The sequence below is a fragment of the Narcine bancroftii genome, chromosome 4 (genome assembly GCF_036971445.1).
Source record: "Narcine bancroftii isolate sNarBan1 chromosome 4, sNarBan1.hap1, whole genome shotgun sequence".
Lineage (NCBI taxonomy): Eukaryota > Metazoa > Chordata > Chondrichthyes > Torpediniformes > Narcinidae > Narcine > Narcine bancroftii.
Genome location: NC_091472.1, coordinates 40,976,663 through 40,996,931, shown reverse-complemented (window position 1 = coordinate 40,996,931; position 20,269 = coordinate 40,976,663). Strand labels below are relative to the sequence as shown.

General features: G+C 43.5%; 1 long non-coding RNA gene across 1 annotated transcript in view; it reads right to left on the bottom strand.

Annotated features, from left to right (window-relative positions):
- LOC138759815 (uncharacterized) overlaps nt 1-19,994 on the bottom strand; it is a 139,912-nt gene extending 119,918 nt beyond the window's left edge. The window contains exons 1-2 of the long non-coding RNA XR_011355112.1: nt 19,833-19,994; nt 1,090-1,196 (exon numbers count right to left, since the gene is read on the bottom strand). This is a non-coding gene — a long non-coding RNA (uncharacterized lncRNA). The remainder of the gene's footprint in view (nt 1-1,089; nt 1,197-19,832) is intronic.
- Nucleotides 19,995-20,269: the final 275 nt, after the last annotated feature.

Below are 20,269 nucleotides of genomic sequence, written 5' to 3'. Positions count from 1 at the left end.
TGAAAGGAACTTTCACAATTGTCTCATGCATTCTTCTTTCAAAGCAATAAGCAAGAAGGCATTATTACCTCGCCAAAAGCTGTTGGTGTTCGGTACATACATACATAGTGCAGACTGGCATTCTTAAAGGACTAATTTATAAGTTGTTAACTTGTTCCACAATCAGGAAATGTTGATCAGTTTTGTAAAACTCTCCAGGTTTTTAAATTAATGAATACACTGCCAAACAAAACCCATTTAATCAACACAATTTACGAAAGATGCATCATGCCAATTCTTTTACGTATGAAGTGGTAATACTTGAACTGGCTGCCACATAAATGAATAGTTGAGAATAGCTGGGACATCCATAATGTGTGCTGCTGCTTGATACATCTCTTAAAATAAGAACGCTGACATCTGCTGTGGACACATAGCACAGTTAGAAACGTCAACCTAACCACGGCAGCAGACATGATTTTTGTGCAATTATTCTCCATTTACAGTTTTCTCTTATCTCTGTGAATCAAGCAAAGGAACTTTATGGATTCACATGCTTTCATACTGAAAAATGAGATACTTGGTATTCACATGAGGCAGGAAGCATTCTGAACATTCAAAGAAACTCACAATTACATATTTATGGAGTTTTACAGCACAGAAACAGGCCCTTTGGCCCAACTCATCCATACTGAGCCAAGAGCCTTTCTGAGACTACTTCCATCTATCTGCATTTTGTCCTTATCCCTATAAAACCTTTCCAATCCATTAACTTGTCCAAATGTCCTCTCAGTGTAATTGTAATCACACCTACCATTTCATCTGTCAGCTCGTTCCTCTTATCAGCAATTATTGTGGTGTATTACTCCTAGCTTCAAGTGATCTTGAAAACCTGTGATGCTTCTGTATGGTTTTCTCAGATCACTCTTTGGGTAACTTAACTCCTCTGTGGGTTCTGGGTAATTGAAGTTCCTATGGACTAAGCTATAACTAAGACAAGAGGAGCCAGATGGGATGTGTAAATAAGTGAATGGTGCATGTTGTATACCATATTTCTAGGATTTCCGTGCACTCATAAAGATGAGACACTCAAGCTTCTCAGTTCCATACCTGTTCTTTCTTTTCCATGTTGAGCAGTCAAATTCTAAAGTTTTCCACATATCAATGAAGACTGAACAGTACATCAGGAGGAGGAGTGGAGATACCCAGCAGTATACCTGGAAGAGGAGTGGGAAGATTAAGGCTAACTGTACCTCGGATCATGGTTAACAGTTGGGTCACAGATTAAATGGTTTGATTTGCCTGGAGAGCACACAAAATGCTTCTACATTTTTCAAAGACTTAAGGAATTCAGCATGTCCCCCTAGCCCCTCACAGCTTTTACAGGTGCATCATCAAAAGCATACAAGCTGGATGCAAGTTGCCTCCTTACCTTGCCGGTCTCCCAAGTTGGTTCAGTGTAAGACCCTGTTGTTCCCCTATGAGTTCTGAGGAATGTGAACTCCCTGCTCTCCCTCAATGCTCCAGAAGGATCTTTGCACCAGGAATGAGTCGTTCCGGGTGGCTCTGATGCAGAACTCACATTGGTGGTTACAAAATGACCAACTATTGGCAACTTTTCTGAATAACTTCAACCTATCATGGTTCTTATCTTGCAACACTCATGAAAAAATAAAATCTCAAATTACAGTATGTAATACTGAAAATAACCTATGTTAACTAGTTGATTCTTCAGCCATCTATGCATTTATGTCCAGAATTAACTAATTAGTAGCAAAATTGTATTCTGGACTGAATTCCTGAAATATAAGAAAAATCACAATTGAAGGAACTTTTAAATTTTAAGAATTAATTTAATCACTTAATAAGCTGCCATCAAAACATGTTTGATGAAATAAAATTATTGCAAAGTGCACAATACATTTAAAGTCACATGATCATATTCGTTTGCTTGCATTTTCTATTGGTGTTACAAACAGTGGAGGCAACATACTGAACAATGTGAATAGTTGTGACCCTTAGATCCATTCACACCTTGGGTCATCTCACAGATGATAAATGCAGTAAAAATGAAACTTCTTTATTTTTCTGTTTGAAGAATGCCTTTTATTCATTTACTGTTCATAATTAAAGGATGGAGTATAATCCACAAAAAGATGTCTCTTTTTCCATTCAAAATACGTGATCAAATTTGAAACATGGAATTATTTCTAGTGCAATAACAGCAAAAATTGAGAAGGGATAGAATCAACAAAATATTGTCCTTGACCATACCTTGATTTTCAGTTGGAAAGAATTTCCATGTAGATAAATATTGGGAGAATTTGGTAAAATTAGAATAGGTTACATACATACAACACATTTTAGAACAGATCTTATTTGAAATACTGAAGAATTAATATTCAGTAGACTTTAATGAAACTATGGAGAATGCTATGCACATTTTCACAAGTAGGAGCTAATTGAAATGACATCATAAAATGAATAGACGATTGTTCTTTTGTTTGGACTGGAGACACTTTGGCTCTTTACAAGGCTTCTGGCCTTTCTACAAAGTGCTCACAGAAAGGACACTCCTGGGTTTTGTTTACCTAAAACAACAGCTTGACCAAGAAGGTTAACTCCTGTTGTTTGCTGAAGAAAATGGGGGTTTTTGCAAGTGAGAGAGTCATATGGGCAATCTCAGTTGGGGGGGGGGGGGCGAGAGAGAGAGAGAGAGAGAGATAGAGAGAGAGAGATAGAGAGAGAGAGAGGTGAAACAAGCTCTCTCTGTCAGTGTGTGTGTGACACTTAAAGACAGCTGAAACAAGCAGGAGAAGCTGGTTGGAAACAGAAAGCTCCTAGTGGTTAGTTTGCCGATTACTACAACATACAATCTCAAGGAACCGGAAAATTAATTTATCCGGCATCTACCTATCCCCATAGGTGCCGGATAATAGGTTATTTGAAATTATATTTGCATAATGATAATGATTTTATGGTCATACCCATAAGTATATAAGTTGGGAAATCAATGCGATTGTTCAAAGAAGGAAAGGGAGGCACTGTGGGAATTGTACATTTGTTGCGTTTATGTCTCTTGCCATCCTACACCAAAATGCAAAGGCCCAATTCAAGAATCAAAATTCCATTATCACAAAATACTCAAGAAAGAACAAGTTTGTCGAATACTGATGGAACACAACAGAGAAGTCCTACCGCGGACCTCCACCACCTAAAATGACAGAAGGAGAAGACGAGGAAATGAACTGACCCAGTATGTAAAAGTAGATGACACAAATTTCTTGTTTATTTTCATTGTGTGATGACATTGTTTAATGGGTTTAATGTATCATGTATGTTGAACGTTGAGTGGGTGAGGAGGGGGGGTAAAGGAGGGAGGGAAGGGAGGGGGAAAAAGGGGAGAAAATGACACTGTATATTCAAGAGGGAAAGGTTTGTATGTATTTTGGTCAGTATGGTTCATAGTGTGAAAAATTTTTTAAAAAGTAAAAAAGAAAGAACAAGATTGTGTTTTATTTAATTGAAAGTTTTTAAATACATTTTTAAATACTTCATGTTTTGACTTCAATATGTATAGATATATTATAAAAGATGGGAAGTATTGAAAACAGGTAAAAAGACTTTAAAAAAAGATTTATCAGTGATGAAATTGCTTCTTTTTGTGATTCGAAGTTTTATTTTCTGCCCCTGTGATTTGTAACAACATTGATTTACCACAGTTTGCAAATAAATAAATAATGCACTCACTCGTTTCTTTCAGCACATCATGAAATTAACTTTCTTTTATTATTCACTAGGCACATTGCATTCTTCAACTCCCCAAACACCACCCAGCTAAACTCCTCTGACCTTCTCACTGGCTCACGGCCATACTGGTGATCTTGACACCCTCACTCTCCTCCTCCTGAGATTCATCACCTGTGTACTGACCATTAACACACCCATGCATGTGTGTTATTAACCCCTGCGCATTGTATTGCTTGCGTCATCAGCAGTGGTCGGCACCGTTCCCATCAAAGGTAAGTTTGCGTTCGCGACAGATTATTTGCAAAAGATGAAGTTACAGCTAATAGCACATTGGCCCACCACCAATACTGAATGCACAATATATATAATATATAATGAAAAAGGTTTCTGCTTTCAAGATTTTTTTGACCTTTTTCTACTTCAAAGCTTTGGCCGAAGATTAGAAGGCATAAATCAAATAAATCAGCAAATTTAGGAAAAGCAAATCTGTGGCAAAAGAGGAAACAAGAACCTACATGCCCTTGCAATTTAGGTCATGTTGTCGAAAGATATTTGATGGCTTAATCTTAAAGAAATCATCATTCTTTATTGTTGGCTCACTGTATCTACTCTGTGTGCTGTTGGGTGCACATTATGTTGCTATATTAAATTTCATTGGTATTTGGTCCTTCAGGCAAAGAATTGTATGAGTGGGATGTGGTTGCAGGAGGGTTGTTACTGGCAGCTAAATATTCTGGAATTTCACTGCTTTAGATGTGATAGATTTGGAGGGGTATTGCAGCATTGCTTGTCAGGGAAAATATTACAGTGGTGTTGATGCGAGATAGATTGGAGGGCTCATCAAGGGAGGCGGGATGGGTGGAATTTAAAAATGGAAAAGGAGAAGTTACAATTATAGGCGTGTATTATAGACCACCTAGTGGGGGAGCGAGAAATAGAGGAGAAAATGTGTAAGGAAATAGCAGAGATTTGTAATAAGCACAACGTTGTGTTAGTGGGGAGATTTTAATTTTTCTAATATAGATTGGGAAACACTTTCTGTGAAGTGGCTGGATGGATCAGAATGTGTAAAATGTGTCCAGGATAGTTTTTTGCAGCAATATGTTGAGGTACCCACTAGAGAAGGAGCAGCATTGGATCTACTGTTGGGGATTGAGGTAGGGCAGGTGACTGAGGTCTGTGTTGGGGAGGACTTAGGATCCAGTGATCATGGTACCATTTGTTTCAATATAATCATGGAAAAGGATAAGTCTGGTCCAAAGATTAAAGATTTGATGAGATGAGAAGGGATTTGCAGGGAGTGGTTTGGGCTGATTTGATTTATGGGAAGGAGGTAGAGAAGAATTGGGGGTTTTCTAAAGTTGAGATTTTGAGGGTGCAGAATCTTTATTCCTGTTAGGATAAAAGGCAGGGCCAAAAGTTCGTGAGAGCCATGGTTTTCAAGGGTGATTAGAAATTTGGTTCAAAATAAAAGGGAGGCCTACATTATATACAAGAAGCAAGGTATGGACGAGATGCTTGGAAAATACATGGATTGATAAAAGAAGCTGAAGAAAGAAATTAGGAAAGCGAAAAGAAGGTACGAGGTGGCTATAGCAAACAGGGTGAAAGTAAATCCGAGGGGTTTTTACAAATATGTAAATAGCAAAAGGAGAGTGGACAACTGTGTGTGGAGCTGAATGAGATGGAAGAGATATTGAATGAGTTCCTCTCTTCAGTATTCACTAGAGAAAAGGATATGGAATTATGTAGCATGAGAAGAAAAAGGGGCAATTATGGAAAATGTAGGGATTAGGAAAGATGGGGTATTGGAACTTTTGAAGCATATAAAAGTGGATAAGTCTCCGGGTCCCGATGGGATTTTCCCCAGGACCTTGAGGGAAGCCAGGGAGGAAATAGCGGAGGGTCTGACAGTGATTTTTCAACAGTCAGTGGAGGAAGGTGTGGTGCAACAGGATTGGCGTATTCATAAACATGGTTCCTCTGTTTAAAAAGGGCTCCATGTATAGGCTTAGCAATTATAGGCCTGTGCGTTTGACATTGGTTATTGGTAAACTAATGATAAGTATTCTTAGGGATGATATGTATAAGTACCTAGAGAGGCAAGGACTGATCAGGAATACTCTACATGGGTTTGTGTGGGGAAGATCATGTTTGGCAAACCTTGTTAAATTTTTTGAGGAGGTAACTAGAAAGATTGATGAGGGTAGAGCAGTAGATGTAGTCTGTATCGATTTCAATAAGGCCTTTGATAAGTTTCCACATGGAAGGTTGGTAAGGAAGGTTCATGAGCTAGGTATTAACATTGAGATAGTCAAATGGGTTCAACAGTGGGTAGAAGATAGATGCCAGAGAGTCATGGTGGATAACTGTCTGTCAGGATGGAGGTCGGTGATAAGCAATGTACCTCAAAGATCGGTGTTGGGTCCCTTGTTGTCATTTACATTAATAATTTGGATGATGGAGTGGTAAATTGGGTTAGTAAATATGTGGACGATACAAAAATAGGGGGAGTTATGAATATTGAAGATGGTTTTCAGTGACTGTAGAAGGATTTTGACTGCTTAGAAGAGTGGGCAGAAAGATGGCAGATGACGTTTAATGCTGAGAAGTGTGAAGTGCTTCACTTTGGGAAGAATAAGCAAAAACGGGACATACATAGTGAATGGGAGGGGATTGAGGAATGTAGAGGAACAGAGAGATCTAAGAATAATGGTTCATTGTTCTTTGAAAGTGGAATCTCATGTGGATAGAGATGAGAAGAAGGCTTTTGATATGCTGTCCTTTATAAATCAAAGCATAGAATATAGGAGTTGGGAAGTGATGTTGAGACTATTCAAGGCATTGGTGAGGCCAAATTTGGAATTCTGGTCTCCAAATTATAGGAAGGATATCAATAAGGTAGAGAGGGTGCAGAAAAAAATTACTAAAATGTTGCCTGGATTGCAGTATCTAGAATACAAAGAAAGATTGATTAGACTGGATCTTTATTCATTGGAGCGTGGAAGGTTGTGTGGGGATTTGATAGAGGTATTTAAAATTATGAGGGGGATTGATAGAGTAGATGTGAATAGGTTGAAGGTAGGTGAGATTGGAATGAGGGGTCATGAGTTAAGGGTTAGGGGGAAAAAGTTTAGAAGTAACATGAAAGGGAACTTCTTCACTCAGAGTGGTGGCTGAGTGGAATGACCTTCCGGAAGAGGTGGTTGAAGAAAAATCAATTTTGTCATTTAAGAAAAAGTTGGATAGGTGCATGGATGTGAGGGGATTGGAAGGTTATGGGCAGGGTACAAGTAAGTGGCATTAGAGGGGATCTCGGTACGGAACTAAAGGGGCTGATATGACCTGTTTCTGAACTGTAATTGTTATATGGTTATATTTTAAAGTGACACTTTCAGCGGAAACTTACATTTCTATTTGAGAACATACAGTCAGCAAGATTTTTCTAAATGCATAAGATTTCAGAGGGAGGCCACAGCAGGCCAGGCAGAAAGATGGCATAGTTAGCGTAATGCTGTTATGGCGTTAGTGACCTGAATTCAAATCCGGTGCTGTTTATAAAGAGTTTGTACATTCTTCCCATGGGTTTCCTCCAGGAGCTTCAGTTTCCTCCCACTCTTAAAAAGACGCACTGGGGTTGTCGGATAATTGAGTGTAGTTGGGCAGCATATGGTCATGGGTTGGAAGGGCCTGTTGGAAGGGGGTATGTCTAAATTTATAAAATATTAAATTTACATAAAAGCAAAAAGATTGTGGAATGGAATGGAATCAAAACTAATCTCTGCTTCCTAAGAGTTCAGGCCATAGCACACTCTGCACATATTGAATTAAGGGATGTCTTCCATTATGAACAAGCTGGACAAAAACAACTCAACTACTTGAGTTGAAATTCCAAAATGGACACTTTTATGGATTTTATTTCATTCACCAGAATGCAGTTTTTCACTTTATTACCTCTTCAAATTTATAATGCTTTAAAAGCATGGAATTTCCTGCAGTGGGCCCAACTATGATGAGTCTTGGGTGAATTTTATTTATGAAAATTTTGCTTTACTAATGCAGAATACAGTTCAAGCTAAATGGACCAAAAGTATTAGAGACTGAGAAGATATTTTCATTCATGCCTGGATATATTTTGATGATTCCCAGTTTTAGTCTTCATATATGACTTAATGAGAGTTTTAAAAATGTATTATTCCTTACAGCAACTTAGAGGAAGAAAGTAGCCATCCTATTTATTTATTTCTTTACCAGTCAATTTTTCTCCTCTTGCATGGTGAAGCTGTTCAGTTGTGTAACAGAAATGTTTGATACTGGCCAATTACCATGCAGTGCTTTGACTTACTGTAACACTTAACCAATGATGGCCTGACAAATTGTTGGGGGTGGGGGGGGGGGTTGGGGAATGGGGCAGAGGGGGAAGGTTTGGCAGTGATGGGGAGAAAGGAGGACAGGGGATGGGGGATGGGGGGGGTACTTAGTGGTGACTCACAGCCTTGATCGCTCCTGGTGCCACTCATGGAGGACACCCAGATATTTTTCAGCACAAGATACTTGCAAAACCTGGTAATGCCTTTAATAATACTAAATGTGATTGAAAGGACAAAATCAATAACTGACAAGAAGGTTGTGGTGGAACACGGCATTGCATGCATGACATTTCCATACTGTACAGGTTGGGTTGCCTCCGACCCTGTAACTCCTCCCTGTAAGATTCCTCAATAAAGACTGAGTCACCTTAGCCACCCCCTTCATACCTGCCTTGGAACTGGGCCAACAGTATATGAAGACATGCCTGTCATTTCAAGTTGTTAAAGCCATTAATCACTTGCTTTGAGTCTGCTTGTGGTTATTGATTATGCATCAATTTAATAACCTGACTAACCTGCCATTGACAAGGTGATTTGAATGGAGAAGCTGGAGACTGATCCCAGGGAACCAGAGGCCTGTCAAGTTTGACATGTGGCTGCTCTGCCTGAAGGCTTACATGAGGCATAACCAGATCACAGATCTACTCTTTTCATCGGTTGGCCACTGAGCTTATCAAATAGTCCATGACTGTGACAAGTACAATAACATGATACCCTCTACTGTGGCAGCAGTACAGTTCTCCCATGAACTAAATTTATGCTTATTACCTTCAGGTTCCGGTGAGTCTGTCGATGACTTTGTGAGGGCCATGCGGGAGTTATGATGAGCCTGTGGGTGCATAGATGTGACGGTGGCTGTCTACCAAGAGGAGTTCATCTGCGATGGGTTAGAGGCCAGATTTTGTTCAAATCATAGAGAGACTCCTGAAGAAGGGCAATAGTCCTGCATCTGGCTCAATCTCTCAAAACAACCTAGAAAAATGTTGAGACTTACTTCTCTGCCAATGGAACTGCCAGGTGCAGCCATTCTCAGCATCCTTGAATGAACTGTCCAGCCCAAAGCGCAAACTGCTTGATCTACAGGAGGAAATGATGCTACTCTAAAGTATATCGATCTAAACCTTCCTCTAACAGAGCTTTGTGTGGGCCGTTACCCTTGACACCATCTTGGAATGACCAACTTCCGCCATCATTTCCGGTCGCAGAGAATCAACAGTGGGAAAATTAGTAAGATGATATGGGTCGACATCATTTCCGGCATCTCTTCTGGTCCCCACTGTATGTGATCCATGGGGGCAACCATCTGCAAGATCTTCAGGGCAGCCATTTTGGCAGTTGCCGCCACTGCATTACAGCAGTAGCAACCTGGAGAATGAACTAACTCTGGCCTCAATCATTCTGGACCAGAACAGATCACACCAGCTGACACGATCCATAGTGGGCATAGAGGTAAACGGTTGCACCATGGGCTTCCTATTTGACACAGGGAGCACTGAAAGTTTCATACACCTGGGAACTGTAGAACACTATTACCTCACAGTGTCCACGACAATGTGTAAGGTATCACTGTAATCCGAATCCACTCCACTGAAATCTGCAGGTGCTGCACAGTGGCCCTAACCGTGAGGGGCATGAAGTACAAAAACTTCAAACTTCTCGTGTTGTCCCATCTCAGCACACCAGTCATAATGGGGCTCGACTTCCAATGCCAGCTAAAGTGTGAACTGATGCAGTTTGACAGGCCCCATCCTCCCCTCACAGTCAGAAACAACCAATTCCTGGATAGCCCACCCATCTATCCAAACATGGCCAATCAGACTCCAGAACACCGCCCATGGCACACAACCTGCTGTCTGGCTACCCTCGGGGTCCCTCCGTCCTTCTCCCTGTTCATGAATCTCACCCCTAACTACAAACTAGTTGCCACAAATAGTAGGTGATACAGTCCCTGGGTCAAAGAATTTATAAAGGAAAAATAAAGTGACTGCTATCTGAAGGCATTATAGAACCCAGCAACAGCCCCTGGAGGCCCCGAGTGGTGGTGGTTAACAGTGGGGCGAAGCACCACATGGTCATCAATTACAGTCAGACCATCAACTGGTTCACCCTTTTGGATGCCTACTCCCTCCCCCGCTAAGCCAACATGGTGAACGAGAGCATCCAGTACCAGGTCAGTACCATCAATCTCATGTAGGCATACCACCAAATTCTGACCTGCCCAGAGGATCCCCCGTACACAGCATTCGAAGCTGATGGCCACCTCTACCATTTCCTTCAGGTCCCATTTGGCCTCAAAACTGGAGTGTTTGTGTTCCAGAGGGAGATGGACTGCATGGTGGAGGACCATAAACTGAAAGCAACATTTCCATAACCAGAAGGAACATGACAAAATTCCTTCCTACGGCTGAAGCCCTGAACTTGATGTTTAACCAGAAGAACTGCTTATTTCACACCACATACTAGTGTATGTGGTGGAGGATGGCATGATTGACCCGATCCAGACCGTATGCATCCCCTTCTTGGAACTCCCACTGCCCCAAAACCTCAAGGCCTTTAAAAGGTGCCTGGGGTTCTTTTTGTACTATGCCCAATGGGTTCCCAATGATGCGAACAAGGCCCTTCCCCTAGTGAAGACTATCACATTTACACCCATTGGCAGAGGGCCAAAAGGCCTTCAAGAGCATTAAAGATGAGATTGCCAAGGCAGCAATGCACACCGTTGATGAATCCATCCCTTTCCAGGTGGAGAGTGATGTTTCCAACCTCATCCTGGCCGCCACATTGAACCAAGCAGGCAGGCCCATGGCCAGACCCTCCAGGGCCCCGTGCTCAGGCACTCAGCCATTGAGAAGGAGGCCCAGGTCATAGTGGAAGCTGTGCACCACTGAAGGAACTATTTGGCCAGCAGTAAGTTCACCCTGCTGATGAACCAGAGAGCTGTAGGATTCGTGTTTAATAATAAACAGCGGGGGAAAATCAAAAATAACAACATCATGAGGTGGAGAATCGAACTGTCCGCCTATAATTACAAGATCTTGTACCAGCCTGGGAAGCTCAATGAGCCACCTGAGGCCCTTTCCTGGGGAACCTGCGCCAGTGTGCAGACAGATCACCTCCAAGCCCTCCACGATAATCTCTGCCACCCTGGTGTCACAAGGTTCTATCACTCTGTGATGGGCCGCAACCACCCCTATTCAGTTGATGATATCAGGGAGCTGACCCGTAACTGCTCAGTCTGTGCAGAGGGCAAGCTGCACTTCTACCAGCCAGAGAAGGCTCAATTGATCAAGGCCACTTGCCCCTTTGAATGTCTCAGTTTGGACTTCAAGATCCCCCTCCCCTCCACAAATTGGAACGTGTACTTCCTCAACATCATGGATGAGTACTCATGCTTCCTATTCACTATTCCGTCTGGAACTGACCACGCCCATGGTCATTAAAGCCTTTTGCAATCTCTTCACCTTGTTTGGATACCCCAGTTAAATTTATAGTGATCGGGGGTCCTCACTCATGAGTGAGGAGTTGCACCAATATTTCCTGACCAAGGGGATAGCCACAAGCAGGATCACAAATTACAACTCCTGTGGGAATGGGCAGGTGGAAAGGGAGAATGGCATGATCTGGAGGGAAATCTTCTTGGCCCTCAAGTCAAAAGTCATGCCCATCTCCCAGAAGGAAGAGGTCCTTCTAGAAATGTTACATGCCACCAGGTCCCTGCTGTGTACAGCTACAACACCACCCCACATGAGAAACTGTTTTCCTTCCCCTGGAGGTTGGCTTCGGGATCCATGCTAGTTGTCTGGCTGATGACCCCACGGCCATTGCTACACCACAGGCATGTTTGGAACCACAAGTCAAATTCACTGGTTGAGGAGGTGCACTTCCTGCATGTGAGTGCAGTACCAGGGCGGGCAGACAGACACGGTATCTGTCCTGGACCTGGCTTGCGCAGGAGCCCCATCAGCGGAAGTGCATACAGGAGTCCCCATCATCAACCTTGTATCTTGCCAACAACCGAGTACTCAAACCCACCACCACAACCACCCTCAAGGCTTCCTCCCTTACTACACTGACAACCACAAACTGAACCCCCAACACCCCCACACCTCCTGAACCAGTTCGGACTAACACAGTTCAATCCCCAGACATTAAGCCCCTATACAGGTCACCGTCCTGCAGGAGCCATCAACTAAACAACTGGCGCTCCAGCGATCACAACGGCAGATGAAGCCACTTCACCCCATTGGACTCTATCTAAAAACAAGGGGTGAATGTGGTGGAACACGTTATTGCATGCTGTACAGACCAGCCTGCCTCCAACTCTGTAACTCCTCCCTGTAAGATTCCCCAATAAAGGCTGAGCCACCCTAGTCTCCCCCCCTTCATATCAGCCTTGGAACCAGGCTGAAGACATGCCTGTCGTTTAGAATTATTAAAGCCGTTAATCACTCGCTTTGAGTCTGCTTGTGGTTATTGATTGTTCATCAAAGGTAACATAAAGAAAATTACTGAGTTGAATTTCAGCCTGTGTAATTTGCCTAATGCAATATATAACTATATTGTCTTTGGCAAATTATTTCATTAAATCAATTACAGTAACTACCTTATTACTCAATTGTCACAAATAACCAAGGTCATAATTGCTTTATGCATGTCAAAGAAAATTTTGAATTCTGGCTTGCTTTAATTTAGCTGTGGATGGTTTATTTCATTGCTCCACACGTGCTTGTGGTGGATCATTAAATACAAATGTAAAGATTGGTGGTTTGCACAGGGATAATTCAAAACTCAGGATATATCAGCACAGAGGTTCTGATAGACAGCTCAATCATGTCTCTGCAGCAGTCTATCGTCCCTGTGGGATTCAAGGCAGCCACCATCATCCCAGAAGCAAAGAGGGTGACAGTAACAGGCCTCAATGCCTACTGCGCAGTGGCACTGACCTCAGCCATTATGAAATCCTTCGAACGTCTGGTGATGGAACATATCAAAGTGCACCTCCCAGAGGCACTAGACGCATTTCAATTCACCTAGCGATGGAACTGTTCCACATGACGATGCTATAGTTTTGTCTCTCCATTCCATCCTGACCCACCTGAAGAACATAGGCCTCATATGCCAGGCTTCTGTTCATTGACTTCAGCTCATCATGTAATAAATCATACCTCAGATGCTGGTGAAGAAGCTGTCCTTGCTGGGACTCAACACCCCTCTCTAACTGGATTCTGGACTGCTTAACAAAAAAGACACAGTCCATCCGGATTGGCAGCAGTACCTCGAGCACTGTCATGCTGAGAACTGGTGCACTTCAGAGCTGTCTGCTCAGCCCACTCCTATTTACCCATATCCAACTCGAACAGAGTTATCAAGTTTGCAAATAACACAACAGTAGTTGGTCTCATCAGCAGATGAGACGTGTAACACAAAGAAGAGGAGGAAAATCTCATGAAATGGTACATGAATAACAACCCAAGTCTCAACATGGACAAGACAAAGGAGATGATTGTAGACTTCAGGCAGTCCAGGGATGACCACTCTCCACGGCACATTAATAGCTCAGTAGTGGAGAGAGTCGAGAGCACCATGTTCCTTGGAGTCCACTTGACAAGTGACCTTGCCTGAACACACTATCTCTTTGTTCAGTAGTCTATCACCTCTTGGTTCCTTCCCAGTCCTCCCCTCCCCACCATCTTATAAGCTTGATAAACTCTCTTCCCACCGCATTTTCGATAAAGGGTCCTGCCCCGAAATGTTGAATGCTCATTTTTCTCACTGGACGATGATACCTGTGGTGCTGAGTCCCTGCAGCTCCTCTTTGTTTGCTCAAAATTACAGCATCTGCTAATCCTGTGTTTCTCAGTCTGATCTTACTCATTTTTTAACCATTAATTGACTTTATTCACAATAAATTATTTACAGAAGGAAAGCCATTCAAAGTCTCTTCTCACCCTTAGTTTTATATCGATACATTACCATTACTGTACATTTACACCATTACCACCACTGTGACATCTTGTTGTTACCCTCCAGTTTGAGGAGCTTCCCCTCGGTCTCAGCCCCTCAATCCCTGGTAATGGAAGGACTGTGGTCCTTCCCCACTACACCCTCACACTTGTTGCGCCAAGCCTCAGCGTACCCACAGCACATACTGCTGCAGGCATGAATGTGCCATTCAGCTGCATTCCTGCATCAACATCTCTGTGCAAACTCTGGGTGTCTGCCTCGGTGTGTGTCCCCGAGAGCAGCCCATAAATCAAAAAGTCCTTTGTCACGTTACTGCAGGGGATGAACCAGGACAAGGACCCTTGCATCCTTCTCTATGCACTCTGAGTGAATCTGCATTCTGCAAAGAGGTGAGCGACCACCACAGTCATTTCAGGGACTACATGTGTTGTGTGATGTTTTGGTTGTACAGGAAGGATCTAACTGGGAGGGCTCCTCTCACCACCATCCAGACCAAGTCCTGGAGTACTGTCAATGAGGCATTCCACCAGATGAGTTGAATAGTCTGCTCCGGGGACCATGCCACAGTGTCTCTCAAGTCCTTGTCTCTCAGAGTCTGCAGGACATTCAGGCTGAACATTGTCTGATGGCCTTGTGGTCAAAGGTGTCTGTAAAAACTTTTCCATGAAGGATTGTTGGTGTGGCAAACTCCAACTGGCAGGAACATTGCTCAGCAATGGAACCAGGCCCATCCTTCACAGCACCTGGCACAGGTAAAACCTCAGCATATAATGGCTATTGGTGCCCTTGTACTTTGGCTCCACACACAGCCTGATGCAGCTACACATGAAGATGGTCATCAGGATGAATATGCCCTTTCCCTCACTGTCTGGCAACTTGTACATGGTTGGATCCCCATATGAACTGTAAGACTACTCTGGTAACTGGCAGGGAAGAGGTGAGGGGGATGGTTTGCACCACACAAACCATGGGTGTAAAGGGTGGGGCCAGTACTGCGCGCACTGCACTCCACCTAAAAGCTCCTTTGCGCAGGCCCGAGGACAGGTCCACGTCCTCCCCCTCCACGTCCTCCCCCTCCACGTCCTCCCCCTCCACGACCTCCCCCTCAAAAGATGCTCACAAACTCAAGCTAGCATGCTGGAACATCAGAACCATGCTAGACAAGGCTGACAGCCACCGACCTGAATGTCGGTCTGCCCTCATTGCACATGAACTCCTCAGACTTGACATCGACATAGCCGCTCTCAGTGAAGTCCGCCTGGCAGATGTAGGCAGCCTCCAAGAACGCGGCGCGGGCTACACACTCTACTGGTCTGGCAAGCCTTCGGATGAACGACGCCTATCTGGTGTAGGCTTCATGGTCAAGAGCTTCATTGCCTCCAAACTCAAAAACCTTCCGACAGGCCTCTCGGACCGAATCATGTCCATGCGACTCCCCCTTCAAAACAAGCGTCACATCACCCTCATCAGTGTCTATGCTCCAACCCTCCAGGCGGAACCAGCAGAAAAGGACAAGTTCTACACCTACCTGCGCAACCTCATCCAACGCACCCCTACAGCCGACAAGGTTGTCATCCTGGGCGACTTCAACGCTCGTGTTGGCAAAGACTCAGAAACCTGGCCAGGAATCCTGGGCAAGCATGGCGTCGGCAAGTGCAACGACAATGGGCGCCTCCTGTTGGAGCTCTGCGCAGAACAGCGGCTTGTCATTACAAACACCCTTTTTCAGCAGAGGGACAGCCTTAAGACCACCTGGATGCATCCCCGATCCAAACACTGGCACCTCCTGGACTACATCCTGGTGCGAGAAAGTGACAAACGAGATGTGCTCCACACCAGGGTCATGCCTAGCGCGGAATGCCACACTGACCACCAGCTGGTTTGCTGCAAGCTCAACCTTCACTTCAAGCCAAAGCCCAGGAACAATAAAGCCCCCAGAAAGAGGTTCAATGTTGGAAACCTGCAGTCAGACGAAGCGAGAGGAAACTTCCAGGCAAACCTCAAAGCAAAGCTCGACGATGCAACCCGCCTCACGGACCCGTCCCCTGAAACCCTCTGGGATCAGTTGAAGACTGCCATACTGCAATCCACTGAAGAGGTACCAGGCTTCTCTTCCAGGAAAAACAAAGACTGGTTCTTCGAAAACAGCCAGGAAATCCAGGAGCTGCTGGCAAAGAAGCGAGCTGCCCACCAGGCTCACCTTACAAAGCCGTCCTGTCCAGAGAAGAAACAAACCTTCCGTCGCGCATGCAGCCATCTTCAGCGCAAACTCCAGGAGATCCAAAATGAGTGGTGGACTAGCCTTGCCAAACGAACCCAGCTCAGCGCGGACATTGGCGACTTCAGGGGTTTCTACGAGGCTCTAAAGGCTGTGTACGGCCCCTCACCCCAAGTCCAAAGCCCGCTGCGCAGCTCAGACGGCAAAGTCCTCCTCAGCGACAAGATCTCCATCCTCAACCGATGGTCAGAACACTTCCAATCTCTTTTCAGTGCCAACCGCTCAGTCCAAGATTCCGCCCTGCTCCAGCTCCCTCAACAGCCCCTAAGGCTAGAGCTGGATGAGGTTCTCACCCTGGATGAGACATATAAGGCAATCGAACAACTGAAAAGTGGCAAAGCAGCAGGTATGGATGGAATCCCCCCAGAGGTCTGGAAGGCTGGCGGCAAAACTCTGCATGCCAAACTGCATGAGTTTTTCAAGCTTTGTTGGGACCAAGGAAAACTGCCTCAGGATCTTCGTGATGCCACCATCATCACCCTGTACAAAAACAAAGGCGAGAAATCAGACTGCTCAAACTACAGGGGAATCACGTTGCTCTCCATTGCAGGCAAAATCTTCGCTAGGATTCTACTAAATAGAATAATACCTAGTGTCGCCGAGAATATTCTCCCAGAATCACAGTGCGGCTTTCGCGCAAACAGAGGAACTACTGACATGGTCTTTGCCCTCAGACAGCTCCAAGAAAAGTGCAGAGAACAAAACAAAGGACTCTACATCACCTTTGTTGACCTCACCAAAGCCTTCGACACCGTGAGCAGGAAAGGGCTTTGGCAAATACTAGAGCGCATCGGATGTCCCTCAAAGTTCCTCAACATGATTATCCAACTGCACGAAAACCAACAAGGTCGGGTCAGATACAGCAATGAGCTCTCTGAACCCTTCTCCATTAACAATGGCGTGAAGCAAGGCTGTGTTCTCGCACCAACCCTCTTTTCAATCTTCTTCAGCATGATGCTGAACCAAGCCATGAAAGACCCCAACAATGAACACGCAGTTTACATCCGGTACCGCACGGATAGCAGTCTCTTCAATCTGAGGCGCCTGCAGGCTCACACCAAGACACAAGAGAAACTTGTCCGTGAACTACTCTTTGCAGATGATGCCGCTTTAGTTGCCCATTCAGAGCCAGCTCTTCAGCGCTTGACGTCCTGCTTTGCGGAAACTGCCAAAATGTTTGGCCTGGAAGTCAGCCTGAAGAAAACTGAGGTCCTCCATCAGCCAGCTCCCCACCATGACTACCAGCCCCCCCACATCTCCATCGGGCACACAAAACTCAAAACAGTCAACCAGTTTACCTATCTCGGCTGCACCATTTCATCAGATGCAAGGATCGACAATGAGATAGACAACAGACTCGCCAAGGCAAATAGCGCCTTTGGAAGACTACACAAAAGAGTATGGAAAAACAACCAACTGAAAAACCTCAGCATTGTGTTTTTACATAATTCTTGGAACTCCTTTTAAGCTGTTTCAAGGGTCTCTGACCTCTCTGGTGTGCACATTTAATGTTTGTGGTCTGTCTTCTCAATCCCAGACCCCAGTCCCAACTGTTCCTGTAGCAGAGCCTGTGAAATAAACCAATCATTCTTCTGGAAATTAAAGCAATGAATTGAGAAACAATAAAAAGTGCTTTGAAAATAATGCTGACTACTGACTATAAATCACTAAGTGTTTAAACGGTTCGAGGTGCATTTATGACATATTGTAATGAAATACTTACCCTTATTGACTGGCAAAAATGAACATGCCCACTGATTTTTGCAAATTACAATGGTTAAAACCCAATATATGGGAATTGGGAGATGCGGGATAAGTGAATTTTCCAGTTGCTTGAAATTGTGTGTAGCGTGATTAGCAAACTGACCATAAGGGGTGCAAATTTTAAACTTTTGTATCTTTTGTATTGTATTTGTTTTCTATGAATTTTTTTTGCCGGTTGCTTAAATTCTGGATAATGGTAATTTTACACTATTAATAGAGAGTCGATATATCTTTTTCAAAATTTCATCTATTTGGTCAGAACTTAGAGTTGAGAGTTAGGGGGTAAAAGTTTAGAGGAAACATGAAGAGGGACTTCTTTACTCAGAAGTGGTGGGTGTGTGGAATGAGCTTCCAGATGAAGTGGCAGAGGCAGGCTCGATATTAGCATTTAAGGAGAAGTTGGATATGTATATGGATGGGAAAGGTGGAAGAAAGTGTCTGGCATGGACTAGAAGAGCCAAGTTGGCCTGTTTCTGAGCTGTAATTGTTATATGTAACTGGCATTTAATATGTGATTTGTGATGGAATATTTGGGAATGTTTTTTGGGAGATAAATTGGTAAAATTAGAATAGGGTACACAGATCTTATTTGAAATATTGAAGAATTCATATTCAGTTACTTTACAGAAACTATGGAGAATGCTATGCACATTTCACAAGTAGGTGCTAATTGAAATGATGTCATAAAATGAATAGACTATTATCTTGGAAGAACAGCCAGAGCCAGGTTGTCTGTTTTGGACTTTTTTGTAAGGAATTTGACCTCTCTGCAAAGTGCTCACTCAGAGGTCATTGAGAGGTTATTGTTTACCTAAAACAACAGATGGACCAGAAGACTAACTCTTATTGTTTGCTGCTGGTAGTTTGAATCTCAGATAGGGAGAGAGAGACAGAGGGAGTTTTTGACTGTGTGTGACACAGTGAGTTATAACAAGCCAGGAGAAGCTTGTTGGAACTGAAACAGAAGCTCCAGAATGGCAGATGTCTGGAAGTGCTATCTGTCTGATGTTTCTCTTGGAATAAGTGAAACAGAAAGGAACTCCGTGATAGCCTGAAAGGAAGAGGTTATCATCTGGAGAACCCTGATGGGGTAAGTTTCATCAGCAAGACATTGGTGTGACTAATGGTGGTTCCTCAGTTTTGGAAATTCTGGAACAACAAATCTCTCTCTGCAAACCTACAAGAACCTTTCTGAGCAGTAACCATTTACCTTTAGAGCACCAAAGCCTGATAAACTTTATACATGTTAAATTCTGTGCACAGTATAAGAATTGGCTGGAACCAGTGAACTTGGAAGATTGGGAAGTGAGATTGAACTGTGAACCAAAGAATTTTTCTTAAATTTACACACACATTACATACACATGTGCTTAGAATTAGAAGGGGGTTAAGCTGGGGTAGTTAAGTTAATAGTGATAAGTTAAATATGATTCTGTTTTCATGTTTAAAGATAATTAAAAGCAACTTTTGTTGAAGTAACCATTTGTTGTGGTGAATATTTATTGCTGCTGGGTTTTGGGGTCCTTTGGGCTCGTAACAGATTATAACATGCAACATTATGTTGAAGAATGGAGCAAACAGAATTTTTTACTGCAGTGAATTGAATCAAGAATATTCATTTTTAGAATCTCCTCTTCTGTTGGAAGTTCTGATGGAGTTAGGCTTTATAAATAATATTTAATTTTAAATGGAGTAAGAAATTAATATTTTATATCTATAGTACTTACTGCTCATCTAATTCCTAATTCCTTCAAAACTGTTAGAATTAGAACAATCTTTTCCTCAGATATAACTGCAGTCCATAAAAATCTAAAGGTAAAGGTGTGGTGGCACACATCCTCATGGCGAACCAGCCCCGCTTGTATCACCACGTGGCAGGGCAGCCATGGGGAAATGGCGTCATCGGAGGTTTCTATCGGACTCCAGCATCCCTTCCAGCACACGCCTTTGGCAGCGATTATGATGTCACAATGCACCAGGTGACTGAGCTCCTGCTGCCCTTAAAGGGGCCCGCTGAATTTGAATAAAAAGTCATTAACGACCCTCAACATGGTGGATGTGTTTCTTCCACTGCTCACATCGCCCCAAATGTTCCATTATTGCAGTGGTTCTCAACCTTTTTTTTCCACTCACATACCACTAAGTATTTCCTATGCCATAGGTG